At 41.9% G+C, this 16,168-nt stretch overlaps 1 long non-coding RNA gene across 1 annotated transcript; it reads right to left on the bottom strand.

The window, feature by feature from the left end:
- Positions 1-8,994: 8,994 nt before the first annotated feature.
- On the bottom strand, positions 8,995-13,474 carry LOC139049633 (uncharacterized). The gene is made up of 4 exons (XR_011508444.1): positions 13,173-13,474; positions 11,902-11,958; positions 10,649-10,839; positions 8,995-9,314 (listed from the first exon to the last, which is right to left on the bottom strand). It is a non-coding gene; the product is annotated as an uncharacterized lncRNA (long non-coding RNA).
- Between the last annotated feature and the right edge of the window lie 2,694 nt (positions 13,475-16,168).

Genomic DNA, 16,168 nt, shown 5'->3' on the forward strand with positions numbered 1-16,168 from the left:
TGCAACGCCTATCCTCCACCGTGAGCTCGAGGCTCCAAGTATAGCCCCGTTCAATCCACGCCCACTTGAATACAACGCTGACCAATCAGCACCAGCGATGGCCTTCATGCAGACAGTTGTGCAGCAAGAATTTTCTAACGTCCGTGTTCCTGCTGCCTTCTCGGTCTCGCGACGTCACGCCGGACCAGAGCCAACAGTGGTGCCTCGTAAGGCCATGTATTGTGCTCGAAGACTTGGCAACCCTGATGAGTAGCGAACTCCTCACGACTAGCCGATAGATTCCTTTGGCACCAAAATAAAACATTCAATTCCCCTGTGGATGCATGGCGGTACAATGCCGAAAGACCCATTATGGTTCGGCACCTCCTTATTGGGCTCTGATATTCATAGGCATGATAAGCTAATTGAATGGAGTATTCTGAATCAAGGCTCTAGTAATTATTGCTTACGACTTCAAATAACACCGACTGCACAATACCGACACGAAATTTCAGTACACGTTTTCTTTTCTACAGAGCAGCTAGCTGCATAAAATTTGTGAAACTTGCAAAAATTAAAGTGACCGAATCTGATTTTTCGCTGAGAAACTTGCCTTGCTGCGGTGAGCTTCGTCATGCTTTGATTAGCGTAGATTGCGACCATCTACTTGTGTACAAGTCGCTCATCCGGGGTGAACATCGGCCCTCGCGCTGCCAGATCCGCATCGAGCAGTCGAACACACGAGCGGTACATGTACATGTTCCGTCACGTATACGGCAGGAATCTTCGCAGTTGTCTTTGCAGTTGTTGGAAGTCCGTCGAGCTCACAATGATTGCGTCAGGACTGAACTAGATGTGACTTAGTAAGATCAGCTGCACGGGCACCGATGCACGGGCACCCATAGTAGTTTTGAAGCAATCGCGCGAAGACTACTCGCGTGAATGTCATCAACTGGCTCATCACCGGAATAACATGATAGGTCACGGCACGGTAGAGCTGGCGGTCTTCATGAAAGGATGGTTTATTTGTCTCGGCACCACAGTAAATTTTCTCCTAGATGCTCTAGCAAACAGTAGGAATAACGCCACACCAAAAAAGGCCTAGGACACAGGCGCTGACTTTAGATAATATGTTTATTGCGCGAGCACGGGATATATAGGCAGAGAAGTAATAGTGGTGGTGGTAACAACTTTATTGAGATGCTGCTCAGTTATGATCTGGAAGGCCCGAGTCCTAGGATGGCTCCTCACCAGGAGCGACACTTTCGGCTCAGGTAGCGAGGGCTTTTTGTAGTTTTTCATCCGGCGTTCCTGAGCAGCATCTCCCACGTCTGTTGTGATGGAGCTGGCAGGAGCGACATCAGAGGGGGTGAGCCCTCGCACCCCGAAAGAATGTGATTTTAGGCAGGCAATATTTTATTTGTGCAGTTTTGACATATCGGGTTCCATTGCCCATTGGTGAATATGGCCAACCAATGTGGGCTGGGGAACGACTTAGTTTGGATTTGACGCAGGATTGAGGCTTGCGCTCGCGTGAGGCTTGCGTTTGGAGGCGGGTAGATTCGTCTTTTTTGCTTGTAGTAGTTTGTTATCTCGTGGTATGTCGTCATTGCCTCATCCATGGGATACGAGTCTGTGGGGCACACCTCCCGGTATATTAGACCTCGGGCTACCCAGAGCGCCTCATCATTCCCTTGATTCCCCGAATGGGCAGGGACCCATACGAGCTCAACAGTATGTTCATTTGTAAAGTCTCGTAGGACTCACGCTGCACAGACGCCTCTGCTGCCTGTCGAAAAGTTGACGATTGCTCTTTTTGAGTCGCTTGTGGAAGTTTGTATGAAGGGATTCATGATGGCCAAAGCAATGGCAATCTCTTCCGCTTCCGCGGTGGACGCTGTCTTTTTGGTCGCGGCGTTGAGGATACTTCCCTTTCCGGTCACGACGCTTACTACGTAAGTTTGGTGATTTTGCTTTGCGGCATCGACATAACGCGTGTGCTGGTTGCTTTTGTACCTTTCTTGAAGGGCCTTGACTCTGGCAAACCGCCTCTTGTCGTGTCTCCCAGGGAGCTTGTTCGTCGGTAACGGTTTTATAACCAAACGGCGTTTGACCACCCTGAGTAATGCACACTAAGAAAAAAAAGAGTATCCCTTACTCTTTTCGAAGAGTCTGGACTCGTCACGTATACGACTCACTGTGTGGGAGACACCCGAACTCTCTTTTGGCAAAGAGTCCCGAGACTATCTGCTCAATACAAGGTGTTTGCGTGACTCCGCACACAATAGTCATGCATACTCTGTTGTAATAGTCACCTATACCCTCTCAAAAGGGTCACAAGACTAGTGCTGAGGGAGTCCGTTAACAATTCTAAATGAGTCCAACGACTCAAGATAAAGTGTCTCATGAACACTGCAAGAATGACTCACCGAACTATTCTAGATGAGTCTGATGACTCCAGCAGTGTGTCAAGTTACCCTTAGTGCGTGGTGCCGGCCTCTTGCAAATAAAGTAAGGTAACTAATCTATGCAAGTCGTTTCACTCTTGGATGGCAGTGTCGAGCCGCTTTTCAATATGTGTCAACAACTCTTGCTGTAAGTACACACGACTACGGCTAGTTCTCAAGAAGACTACTATGAAAAGACAACATAGGATAACAAAGAATCCACAGTAAACTTGACAAAAAGCACATGGCAGGTTAGCAAGAAAAAGTTAATATTTCATCAATCTTTGTTATTGTCTTCTGGAAAATTCAAATGTATAAGTCAGCACAGAATCACTATGAAAGCAAGACAGTTCTCTTTACCATTAAACTGGAATCAATAGCCAACTAAGCAAAACAGTCTTAAATAAATATCCAATATGTAGCCTGCAGCTGCATATGCATGACACTGCAATGCCACTCAGAACCATAATGAGACCCCAAAATATTATGTAACTCATGTAGAAGGTTAATTCACCACCGCACAAGTCTCTTATAATATGTCAAAAGATTCATAAGTTCCACCTATTTCCCTGTTCTAAAAGACTTAACTTACGACTTAACATTCTAAGCAAGTAAGCTACACATAACAAATAAGAGAGGCTGCACTCATGTATAAAGGAGACCCATATAAGGAAGTGCAATAAAAACAATATTCCAACTTAGATTACATTACCTATGCATTATGCTATGCTTGCTGAAAACAACTGGTTGGCAATTGATAATCCAGTCTAATAGTAAAAACAGCTGTCTTACCTTATGGTACTCTTGTTGGCACTTTTTCCCACACAATTTGTGCATGTTAGCGTGAGATGAAAATTGATCTGAAAAACACATTAAAAAGTTGTGCATCAATTTTATTCTGTCATACAACATGCAACAGTGTATAAAAATCTCATAACTGACAAAATTACAAAAATAAATACAGCAACACTTATACTGATCATTTATTTATGTTGAGAAACATACTTTTGCAAGACTAAGTAAAATAGCTGACACAGACAATTTCACAGGTCGAAATAACCGCTAATACAAAACTTTCCATAATGCAAACACGTTGACAAAATAAGTAGCACAGGCAGCTGTATTTTGTTACGGCAAAGATAGCGCATGAATGATGAGGACAAGAGAGGAAGCAGAACACATAAACAAACTATACCCAGCTGCATGCACGCAGCTGTAACAATACTCATAGTGCACAAAGATCCAAAAGAAACAAAGAGGAAGATGTGAGGAAGGCTTCTTTTACTCATCACAAGTCATCCTGTAAGAGCACATTATGCACTGGCTGTAATCTATCCTCAGGACATACATGAATAAGTTACTTTAGGTGCCACATCTATAAATCACTCATACAATGTTCTTGTGATTTTCCTTATTCCAATCTTTAGCTTAGCAAGCATGACTGAGTTACGTAAAGCCTCCCTACGGCTTGGCACATATACACAAAGAAGTGTTTCTATAAACACTGGGAGTCACGGACGGATGACTGACACATACCTCTTTTATTTGTTTTGTCTTTGTCATTATGATTACCTACCACAGTAGTCTTTTGTAGAGTGAAACACATCCAAATAACACACTGTGGGCAACCAAGTGTGAATACCTGTTCTCGATTTTTACCTTTCTCTGGTGTCCCGCTAAGGTAACAATGGTGCGAAGGATTGTCTTCCCAACGTATGCATTCCCATACAACAGGAGCAGATGATAAGCCACATTAATGGTGCATGAAATAAAGCATCTGTGCTTGACTTTCCACTGCCGTTCCAATCTGGAGTGACCTTTTTTTTTGCTTTGTATACACTAGTACAGGTGCTACGTAGTCCCCTTGGCACCCAGAGCAATTCTCACACCACAGCAGGATGTCAATTTTTTTTTAAATTCTAAGCAGAACTCTCGTTATGGGGGACAATTGCGAACTTATATTTTTGCTTTGTATCTTAATTATGTTGTTGACCTTTAAATTTAGCCACTTTACTACTTTTCTGCAGACAGGCCATTGCACCAATGCTAGGTTTTGAAAACACCAGAGCAGGGTAGAAAGCAAGAACAGATATTTATAATTTGGGTGCCCTCTCTGCATTGCATGGATATGTTTCAATGCACAATAAGACTACTTGGTAGCTAAACATATAAAAGTTAAGAGAATTAAGCTCAAAGCCTACCAAATTAGTAACTGGGAACTGGGAATTTCATATGTAAATTAAATTTCCTGATTCGCAGTGATGAAACAGTTTTGAGAATATGTGCGAAGGCAACCAAGTCACTCATGCTCACAAAGGAAACAAAATAAAAACAAGCAAGATTACAAGAACTTCGAACTTGCAACCCAAAGTAAGACACCTGACATGACTGATTTATGTATTTACTGAGCATAAATTACAGCTAGCGCATAATCTGCTTGAACAAGATGACAAACAATAAGTTACTGTTGCTTTCTCTCTGGGGCATTTGGCTCTTCTGAACACATGCACATTGTATGGCACAGCTGCGTGGGTGAAGCTGGGCATAGTTATGAGTCAGCATCACTTTGTTATTATGGTCCTTCACTATTATTGTTATGATTTATATTTGGCAAGCAGCCTAACTATCGGGTTGATCAGCTGTATTTTAAACAAAACATACTGACAGATTTCGGTTTCTAGCTAACATAAGGAGGCGGGTACATCCTTTCAGATTTCAAGAAACAGCTGTGCAACAGAAAGTCAACAATGACCAGTACCTTTATTATTAAGTGCCATGTACTAGATCTTTCTGCAATGAATACCTCTATTACCAAAAATTGTAGTCTGAAAAACTAATTGGAAAATATTTACAAGTGACAGATACTAGAACTGCATTACAATCGCAAATTTTTTCGTAAACAATATCACAATAATTGAAGTTTTATTAATTTCAGCAAAATGGCTGACATCCTATTATTGAGGCTAGTCAGTGCTGAAGGTATTGTTAGTTTGTAGGAGTCCTCAGACTGACAGCTCTGAAATATTTATCGCCATACTTGGTGGAACATGCTTTGCTGTTGCAGATATTACTTAGCCACAAAACATTTTGTAAGCCTTATGGGACAATTCTGTGTGGAAGATAAACCTATCTGATCATGTCTTTTTGGGTTGTGTATCTCGGAACTGGTGCTAGTCTGAGTTCTTACAAACTAGACGTTATTGAGTACTGTAATTATAATGCCTGCCACTGCTATAAATTTCTGTTAGCGAAAATTGTCGCATTGTCATGAAGCAGATATGTTCAATTTTTAGCGGCAGTCACTGCTGAAACACTCAGTACAAAGCACAAAACAAAGATATGGAGTCAAAATGTAAATGTCGAACAAAGTTATAGTCAATTCCTCATTTCACAGAACTGTCTTTTTTTCTGTTAGTTTGCCAATACCAATTGCACATCCACAAACATTTTAGTATTGCACTTCTGGTAAATGCAGGAAATTTCAGTGTTTAACAGAAGCCCTTGGGAAGACAGCCCAGAGTCGCTTTAACAAAAAGACTTGCATTCAATCTGCGTTTCTATGTTGTAGGTCACTATAGCAAGGGGCATGTTTTGCTGATTGAATATTACTCGAAACAGTCTTATTATTCGTACTAGAGGCTTTGAAAGAGAGCAAATTGTAGAGTTCTTCATGCAGATTTCATATATGTCATTAGTATTTCTTTAGCTGCTTCTTGAGTTATGTCCCACACAATGGGAAAATACACTGATCTTTGCGGGCACTTTCTTGTGTACTAAATTTTCACAAAAAGCAGTGTGCTGTAGCTACCTCAGCTCTTCGTAGACAAAGTACCGATATCTATTCAAACAGCATGTAAAGTTACTAGAAGTATGCAAGATTAGTAGGCAGGCAGAGAGGCCTGCCTACTAATCTTGCATACTTCTCATGCTATTGTGAAAAAAAGCTATTGAATATACTTCAAAAACATTTTCTCACAATAGCATGAGAATAACCTTATGCACTTATAGTTGTCCTATACTAACGAAATTTGGCATACGTACTCTTCAAGATATGCAGAATGCTCATATCTAATTGAAATTGCAATCTGTAAAATTATTTAATGTGGCCTAATATATTCTTGCATAGTTCCAGTAATTGTACAAGCTGTTTGGATAGGTATCACCACTTTGCAGTATACGAATAGCTAAATAAGATACAGCATGAAGCTATTTCTGAAAACTTTATACACAGGAATGTGCCCCCCAAAATATTTTGCCACTGTGTAGGACATAACTAAAAAACAGCAGCTACACAAAAATAAATGACAATTCAAATCTAATAAAACACTTTATGAATGACAGTATATTCAAATCTCTAGTACAAATATATAAAAAAGTTGTTTCGAGGAGTTAGTAAGTGGGTGTCAGTGTATTCTACCAGTGTTAGAAAATGCCTTCAGGCATACCATGGGGAGCTTTATAAATAGCACACGCACGCATCTGCCTAAAAAGCCCCATGCCCTGCTTGAATTCATTAGTCATTTTTGCATTCTGTTGTATGTCACCATTTGCATCCCTTAACATAGAGTGCACAAAACCAAAAACAGCCTATTACCGTATTTACTCGCATAATGATTGCACTCGCGTAATGATCGCACCCCTAAATTTTGTCGTTTTAATTCGATTTTTTTTTATTTCCCACGTAATGATTTCACCCCGAACTTGCCGCAGCGATGTGTCACGTGCCAAATCTAGCTAATAATGATCGCGCTTACCATCTGTCGACTGCTATGCGAACGACTCTTCAAGACAAACCAAGCAGTCTGCACGCAAAAAACTTTCTTAAGCAGATGCCCCATTTCATTGCTTTTATCACTTTCCGCACATCTACGGCAAAAAAAAGCTACGACCAAACTTTCCTTTATTATGTGTAGGCTTTATAATGGTTGTGGTCAATAAAAACAACAAAAAAGGCGTCTTTCGATTCTTCTCATCTGCACTTGTGGGCACGCAACAAATCGCGAGCGGCAATGATAGCAGCCACGTTTACACTGATACGTTAGAAGTGTACCCTATTCATTCGCCGACGTTTGTAACGCAGCTAAGATATTCGCCCACCTTTAGCGGAAACGTGCCACGTTAGGATAGTGGTGAAGACAAATGCCGCAGTTTCCGCAGCATGTGTTCCTATGTCACTGGCAGCTAAGTGCGCCCATCTGTTTCTGTCCCCTCAAAGTGGGCACGGCTATGTTATTGCCGCAAACTTGCAAATATTATTCATTACTAATATGGAAGAAACTGTTTGAATGCACTGTAATGTACTCACGAGAAGAAAAATGCATTCGGCGCGTTCGGCTTGCTCTGCCGGCCACCATTTTTTTTCGTGTCCTGCACTACATACAGCAGCAGCCGCCTATTTGTTGACCTGTTGTCATCCCGTAGTAAATGCCAGATAATATATTTTTTTCTTTTTGCGGGAAAATTAACCAGTGTAATGACAGCACCCCTGAATTTGAGTCAATTTTTTTTGCAAAAACGTGTGATCATTATGCGAGTAAATAGGGTAACACACGGAATTTTTAGCCTGTAAAGGGGTTGTATACAAATGGGGCAGCCCACTCTAGTGTGAATAAACAAATATTTGTACTCACAATATTGAAACCAGTCATAACATATATCCTCACAAATTTGGAAATGAATAACCAAAGAACCTTGCTGATTGTCTCATTAGTGTCCTAAACAAGATCTTTTGATGTTTATAATTTCTAGTTTAATTCACTTTCTCTAGTAAATGGACTTTGACCTAGACTACTCAGAGTAGGAGACTAACCCAGACCTGGAAGCCAATATTTAAATCTGAAATAAAGTCATTCATCCTACGACCACGTCACTGCTATGTCATCAGAAGCGTGCATCCATGGACTGTAAAATAATTTTTACATGATCTGTACTGTTACTCTTGCACTAATAAATTAGGAAATGCACTTGCTATTTAAAGCACTGCTGTAAACCTTTGTGTATGAGAAATGAAATACTCAAAAGTGTAACACAACCAATGTGTGCATATAACCTACGATGCCTTTGACATTCGTCAGTGTGACAAATGGGCACCGAGAAATGCAAAGGGCATCATAGCTTTCTTGTTTGAAACCTTGTGTGCGAGTATATTACTGGTATCTTTGCAGTGAAAGGAAGTCACATTATTATCAGACTTATGAGGGGAACTTATGTTTCTCTAGTTTAATATTTTCTTTTTTGTGCTCCTATATTCTTGACTTTTCCAAGAATAATGGGTGTTTGAAATAAGTACTCTATATTGCTCTTAAATTTTTCCTGCACAAGAGCTCACGTTAGGTTACATTTCTTGAACACTTTGCAGTGCTGTAGATAATCAAAAGAAAGAAAAGAATGCTGTAAGTTTGCATTTTAGCCTTCTGTATAACAAGTATGAATCTATCAATTACATACACAAGTACAAAAGAACTACGAAAAACTGGGCATAAAGACATACATTATAGTAATAGCAGGAATCGATGGTGAGAATTCTAATAGAAAGGAACCATTAAAAACTAGGCACTAAAGACACATATTAATTATAATAACACAAGTATTTGCTAAGAATTTGAAGAGACAAATAGAATGTCTCTTCAAATCACTCCACCCTAACATTCATCCATGGTTTGATGAGTGACCACAGTTGGTGATGCTGTTTGGATAAGTTGCAGCTGAGGTGCAGCTGTGAAATAGGCGGAACATGTAGAGAGGTCACCAAAGGTTGCACGCTGGTCGCACAGCAGGTTGCCTTGATCTCCGGACTCACTCGACACTCATGTGTTGAGCCTGGTTATACGCCGTTTGCAAGAGGCCTGGCCCGTGTGTGGTACGGCTTTGGTAAAATTTCGAGGCAACCTGAAAAACACAGATCGATATCTATAAGCACCACAATATTCTTCACCATAGGGCAAACCTGAAGTTTACCATGGGCACATAGCAGATAATGAAAACAGACACAAGCCACCAGACTTCAGGTATAAAGATGTGCAAAAGTGTAAATGAGTGTTAAGAGCTGTTTATAGGATGGAATGTTTCATTTTGTCTTTTGTAGATGAATAATAGTATCTTAACATAAAGTCAAGTGTACTTGGCCCACCCTAAAAAAATTTAAATTATGGGGTTTTACTTGCTAAAACCACTTTCTTATCATGAGGCACGCCGTAGTGGAGGACTTCGGAAAGTTCGACCACCTGGGGTTCTTTAATGTGCACCTAAATCTAAGTACACAGGTGTTTTCGCATTTCGCCCCTCTCGAAATGCGGCCGCCGTGGCCGGGGTTCAATCCTGCGACCTCGTGCTCAGCAGCCCAACACCATAGCCACTGAGCAACCACGGAGGGCATGGCCCTCCCTATTTGTGTAAGTAGGCAATTCCATGCGAGCTGTACCGACCTGGCACACGACCACTTGAAATTTTTTTTGAAGAACTGGAGGCCCTTCAATATAGCGCAAATGTTAATTTCAAAAAATACTTAACTTAAAAAGTTTTTTTACTGGCGCAAGCACTGAGATTTTGTGTAATGCACCAATCTATGCATCATAAAAGGCATAGCAGAAAAATTGGTTCCTTCATTAAAGGGGCCAAATTTTTCGGAACCATAAAAAAGAGGCCTTACACCAAAAATTGAACTGCTTATTAGCCACTGCTCAGTTTATTATGGGTCATTAAACATGGACAAAATGGCCAATTAACATTTTCATGAATCTGGCTTACAGCAAAAGCTGCAAATTTATGTAATCCACATATTTAGGAGTTGCGCTGCATGCAAATACTGGTTTCAGGAACATAAATTATACAGCAGTGCACAGAGATGCGGATGAACTAGCAAAAAAAAGTCAGTTTTGGTGTGTTTATCGGCATACTTACTCTTGAGGCAGTCCTAGTAAATTTATGCCCAATACCATGTATGAGTGTACACCGTATTCTTTTTAGATTGCTAAAGCTTTATCAAAGCAGTTTTTTGTTAAGCAAGAAAAAAAATGTACAAGTGGTCTCCTACTGGTTTCAAAATTTGCAGCGCGTTTCGTCTAATCCACAGAGCCTTTTGGCGGCTAAGGCAAACTGCATGGACTTGAGCATTCCTGCACCGATAGCAGGGAGTCTAAACTGCTTTGAAGTTAACTCTTTCATTGCTGAGTGGCTACAAGCCACTTCACTCAAAAAGTTGCCACTTAATCACATGTATTTACATTAATCTTTCTGTTGGCTTCCAGCCTGCTTGGCATCATCACGAAGGCTGCCAACTCCCTAGTGGACATAGTCAGGACATGGTGGTGGCAGGACGCAGCGGCAGGAGCCGCCAAAGGTTTCAAACTCCCTAGTGGACGTAGTCAGGACACAGTGGTGGTAGGATGCAGGGGCGGGAGCCACCAGAGTGTACCTGCAGCAAATTTGCACAAATGCTCTTAGTCCTACCATGTCACAATTTACAAGAAAAATTAAGCAGTCTGTGGAACATGGATACCAATACAAATAAATGTAAACAGTTAGGTCCCACAACACAACTAGAACATTGACAAAGAAGAAATGGTACTTATGCTTATGAAAATCCAAGCAATGAAAAAAAGAGAATGTGCATCCGATTTGTGCACGGAAGCTCAGTGGAAACCTGAGCTCATACCATCAAGTGATCTGCTAGTCAACTGCAAGCCTCTTAAAATGTCATTGTATATTTTTTACACACACTATGTTAAGCTGCATTAAAACAAGTTCAGCATCTCTAAATATAAGTAATGACGAAGCAATTCAATTAATGAATTCCAGTGGTCGATAATGCAACAAAGTGCACGCTCTGATGAAGCTGGCCAAACTGGGTAGTGACAAGTAACAGCGTGGTTCTCTACATATTGTTTTTCTGGCTTTCGCTGTAGCATTAAAATACACAAGAAATATCACATTCCTGACATTTAACCCTGCCAATTTTTATTCCATAATGCATAATACTTCAGCAAGAGCAATAATGCTGTCTTTTAATCATAAATAGTGATAGAACAAGAAATTTTACTGGAGCTAATGTTTTGACAAGAAAACTTATCTCCTTCTCTTTGTCGAAACATTGGCTCCAGCGATGCTCCTTGTTCTACGGCTCTTCATCATTTCAAGTCTCTGTCTTCCTGTGTACCTCTGCACTTTCAATGTTGTATCAATGAAATTGTAGTAACGAAGAATTAGTAAATGTAGCTGATGAAGAACTTGGGCTTGTTGGTAGACAATGACAGAGTAACGGCGCAACATAGAGATACGGACAAAGGAGGCTCATGTGTGCCATCTCCTCCAGCTATGTCTCTCCTTTGGACAATTACTTTATCTCGATGTAAAAGTATTACCCTTTGCACAATAATGCTGAAATGAATAAAGGCCAGGAAAGTGGACACAAAAATTACAACAAATAGCATCTTATGCTAATGAGATATGCGAAAGTCCCTGCTACGATCTGTCTCACCAATAACGTGCTGGATAAGATGGCGTCTTCTTCTGGATGTTGGCATTTCTTGAATACCTAAAATAAAGTACATTTCAAAATTACAAAAATACACAGAACAGCCGTAGCAGAGGAGATAACGCATTGTTTAGTAAAAGAAAGTAAACTAATCTCTGATGCAGTGCAGACGAAATTTCCTTTATTAAATTAGCAGAATAATACATCACACTTCATTTCATTTAATGCTGTGAGCGTTTCTTGGTACAACGAAGAAAGGTATTTCTGCATGAAAACAGTAAAATAATCATAGCCTTCTACTTTTACAAAATACGCGACAGCGACTAAGCCAACTACAGCAGTATATACTTAAAATTGTTATATGCACATTACAATAGCCAAGACAGGAGAAACTTGGGTTTATATGTAGCTCACCAAGAGGTACCACCTTGGAATCGATTCATTTCTGCTTGCCAAATATCTGCACTAACATAAGACTACAAATAAAAAGACCCTCGTTTTCATAAAATACCGGACTCAAAATAGAAAATCCAGTAGGAATACCACAAATTCTGTGCATAACACAGCCAGGTTTTGTGCGCCTAGTAGGATTTACTATATAAAGGTTGCAGCAAATTCATGCTTTTAAATATTTATCACCATGAAAATAAAGATTACATAAAAAATAATAACATTATACATCGGCTTAGATTGTCAGCTAACGTATTTTCTGTTTTCTACTTACAGCCAAATGCACATAAAATTTGTTCTGTTTCAGCGCTTTTAAAGCGCTGTGTCTGTTCGCTTGTGCATGCAGCCGCTTTACCGCTCTTAAGATATCTGTGCTGCCACATCGCCTGACACTGCCATACAGCGTTGTAGCGCTTTTATTATTCGCGGTAATATACCTAAAGCGCTAGTAAATCTTCAGAATACACAAGCTGTCTTTTCGACTACCTGTCTTCGCCAGCGAAAGTTACACTGGTACTAGTATTGTATCTACACTTCAAGTTACGCAGGACAGTACTTGATATTCTACGGATCTTTCGATGCGACAGGCCACTCGTCACCGGAGTCGTTAAGAACGGTGTTTCTCCTGGCAGTACAGCTTTGCAATAATTTCAGATGCTCTCCTGAGGCTTCCGTCTGCCAGTAGTATTTTCGCATACATACGCGCACGCATGCCCAAGAAACGTCTGTGAACTGCCAAGAGAAACGTGGCGCAAAATGTAGCCATACCGGAAGGACCGAGTCCGCGCCGTTTGTAAACTCGGAACAAAAGCTGATATGCTTACCTGAGACGTTAAGAGAAATATGGCACAGGTCCCCGCTGGTAGTGGTTCGTATGCATCTGGTCGTCTCTGTCCGTTGCGATCTCCCATATCATAATGAAAGATGCAGTGCAAACCGCAGCACTTCGGACGCTTCCGGCGAGCGCACTTGCTCGATGTCGGCAAAGACGAAATCGGCGAAACGCTGCTGCTGGCGGCGGTCCCCTCGTCGCAATCACACAGCACGGACAGAAGCTCCCACCGTAACTTGTCGCAACGCTTGGTTGCAGTCGTCCCTAGCGCAGCGATTTCAGAACCACTCAACGACAATGTACACTCGTGCGTGATGCAGCGCAACTTTAAAATGGCGTCATGCTATTGACGGCTTCGGCTTTGGATCATTTTGTAGCTGCACAACTGAGCAGAACAGTTGCGCTAGTTTCGGTTTTGTTTACTCGCGTTGAAATAAAAACTGTTTTGCTCACTGATAATTTTACGTCACTTAAGTAATGTTCACGAATGAAACAGCCATGAATTTAATACGCGTGTTGAAATACCCGCTACGTTCACTTGGCAGAAGCAAAATTTGCTCGTCCGAGCGTGGTTGCGTTTGAAATATCTATCGGTGGGCTGTCGGAGCATGCTCGAAGTGTGAAGACGCGGCGTAATTGTCCTTAATTTCCTTAGATATAACGGTGCTGCTGCCCTTGATTTCCGTCTAGTGCAGTTTGCTCTGATGTGAGGTAGAACTACAAAGCCGCCCATGTTGCTGAATAATCTAGTGCACCTGAAGCTGCCAGAACTCCGGCATTTCCTCCACAAGTTCTTGCGACTGTGTGCCGCGATCACCAAATGCGAGCGTAGTCATTTGGCGGAGATTTAGCAGCACATTTTCTAGAACTATCGTTCACCGCTCTCTCACGACATGGAGAAGCAGTGTGGTTGGTCCTTGGTAAAAATTTCTATTTATTGCGAATTTTGCGATAGCAATTATATGGACACAACCGTCAAAATATATCTGTCGGTGTTACCGTGAGCTTTCGTATAAAGTCAAGTGCGATAAGATCCTATCCCGCGCCGTTGGCTGTGCGCGTTAAAGGAAGTGTTCGAGGCTGAGCCGGGCTCGATGGGCGCCCCAAGTATCTATAGGAGGTCACGTGATAAAACGCGCGCAAGCCGGGAGAGGGATGCGGGATGCGCTAGTTTAGCGCGCTTCTCCTCCTCTAGCCGTTGCTCTAGCCCGGTCTTGCGCCACCCTCGCTCTGTCTTGGTGATAATTTCCGATGGACGCAAAGCTGGGGGGGAGGGGGGGCGCTCAGATAACGCAATTTTGCGGAGACGCTTTGACGGAAGAGGCAGCAAAAGCGTTCTGTCCGCTCTGTTCGCGCCCTTCGTCAAGCCAACGCTGTGACAGCGAGTGTTCGCCGTCATTGAGTGAGATCTGTTGTATGCACGTACGCGCGTGACCCAGTGCTTCCTAATTTAAGGAGTAAGCGAATGTTTACTGCAGTTTATTCAGCCGATGAAACAACGAACATTGGTTCCAGCAGTAGTTCGTGCAGTGGTTCAGGCAGCATTGGGGCGAAACTGCCGTATTTTTGTTTTTATATTTCTAGGGGGTTCCAAAGCAGTGTTGCGTACGTTAATATTTGTTTGTGGCCGCGGAACGCAACGCACAGTAGCCCAGTGGCTTTGGTGTTGCGCTGCTGAGCTCGAGGTGACGGGTCCAATCACAACCGCGGCAGTCGCATTCCAACGGGGGCAGAATGCGAAAACGCGCGTATACCGTGCATTCCGTACACGTTAAATAACCCGAGCTGCTGAAAATGAATCTGCAGCTTTCCATTACCGTGCGCCTCATAACAAGATATTGATTTTGGAACCTAAACCTTCGAAATTTAGTTTAAGTCGCGGGATTACATTTACAGTCGACACTGTTGACTGCACCTACTGAACTTATCTCTTTGCTGTGCTCTCTTTAGTAGCCAATACTTTTTTTTAGATTTACTTATGGTCAGAACCAGTGTGACAAATCCAAGTCTTCCTTATCATAGGAATCCAGCTATGGCTTAAGCGTGTGAGGTATCAACAAACATGGTCAAGAAAAATCAATATATAGAGTTCGAAGTAATTGCAGAACATGACAAGGATGAAAGAATGATACACGGCGGCATTACAACCAGGACAGGAACCCGAGGGCCTGCCTAAAACAGAAGAGTTTATCTGGTATTTCTTCTCCTGCATTAAATCTTTCTCTCGCCAGACTCATATCGAATATCAGAGGAATGGCGATCTTCCATGACTCTTAGCGTGCTATTGAGAGTCAAACGACCCATGCGGGAATGTTGACTCTTCTTTTTGACTCTACTCGCGCAAAAGTGGGTCTTCGGAAGAAAAAAGAGAGTCAAGTTGCTGTGACTCACTTTTTACTCTCTTTTTTCTTAGAGTGTGTTGTTCTTCCTGCTGAATTCATAACGGCATTCAGCCCGCGTTTACTTAGAATGACCTTGCCAGTTGCGGTGCTGGAGAAAACATAAATGGCATGAAAAACAAGGGAAAGGTGACTTGAAATTTGCAGATACTGGATTTCCTTCTCTAATAATTAGACAGATTGTGAACCGATGCATGAATGATTACGTCGGATGATCGAAAATGCCTCAATAATTTGACGCGTGCGCTGGTCAGCGTGCTTTTGGATGACAATGAATTTTCTGAAAAGGGGATACATTTACACGACCTGCGATGAAGCGAAAGATTGCTGCTGTACTTTTTATGTTGTTCACGTGTTCCCGGAGGCGATCATTGAGGTTTCTCCTACCCCGCATTTCAAGAGTGCTCCATAAGCGACTCCAATGATGCAGCAGGTGAGGGGGCCCCTACTCATCTTGTCGCTGCCTTTGTTTGGGGTTCGTCAGGGTTGACACTTCTGCATAATCCATCCAGCTTGCCTGGTGCTGAAAAATAAACCAAAACGCATGCACTGCCAGTTGTTTTCTTCAAACTATGGGACACCCCTGCAC

This window comes from Dermacentor albipictus, chromosome 9 (genome assembly GCF_038994185.2).
Source record: "Dermacentor albipictus isolate Rhodes 1998 colony chromosome 9, USDA_Dalb.pri_finalv2, whole genome shotgun sequence".
Lineage (NCBI taxonomy): Eukaryota > Metazoa > Arthropoda > Arachnida > Ixodida > Ixodidae > Dermacentor > Dermacentor albipictus.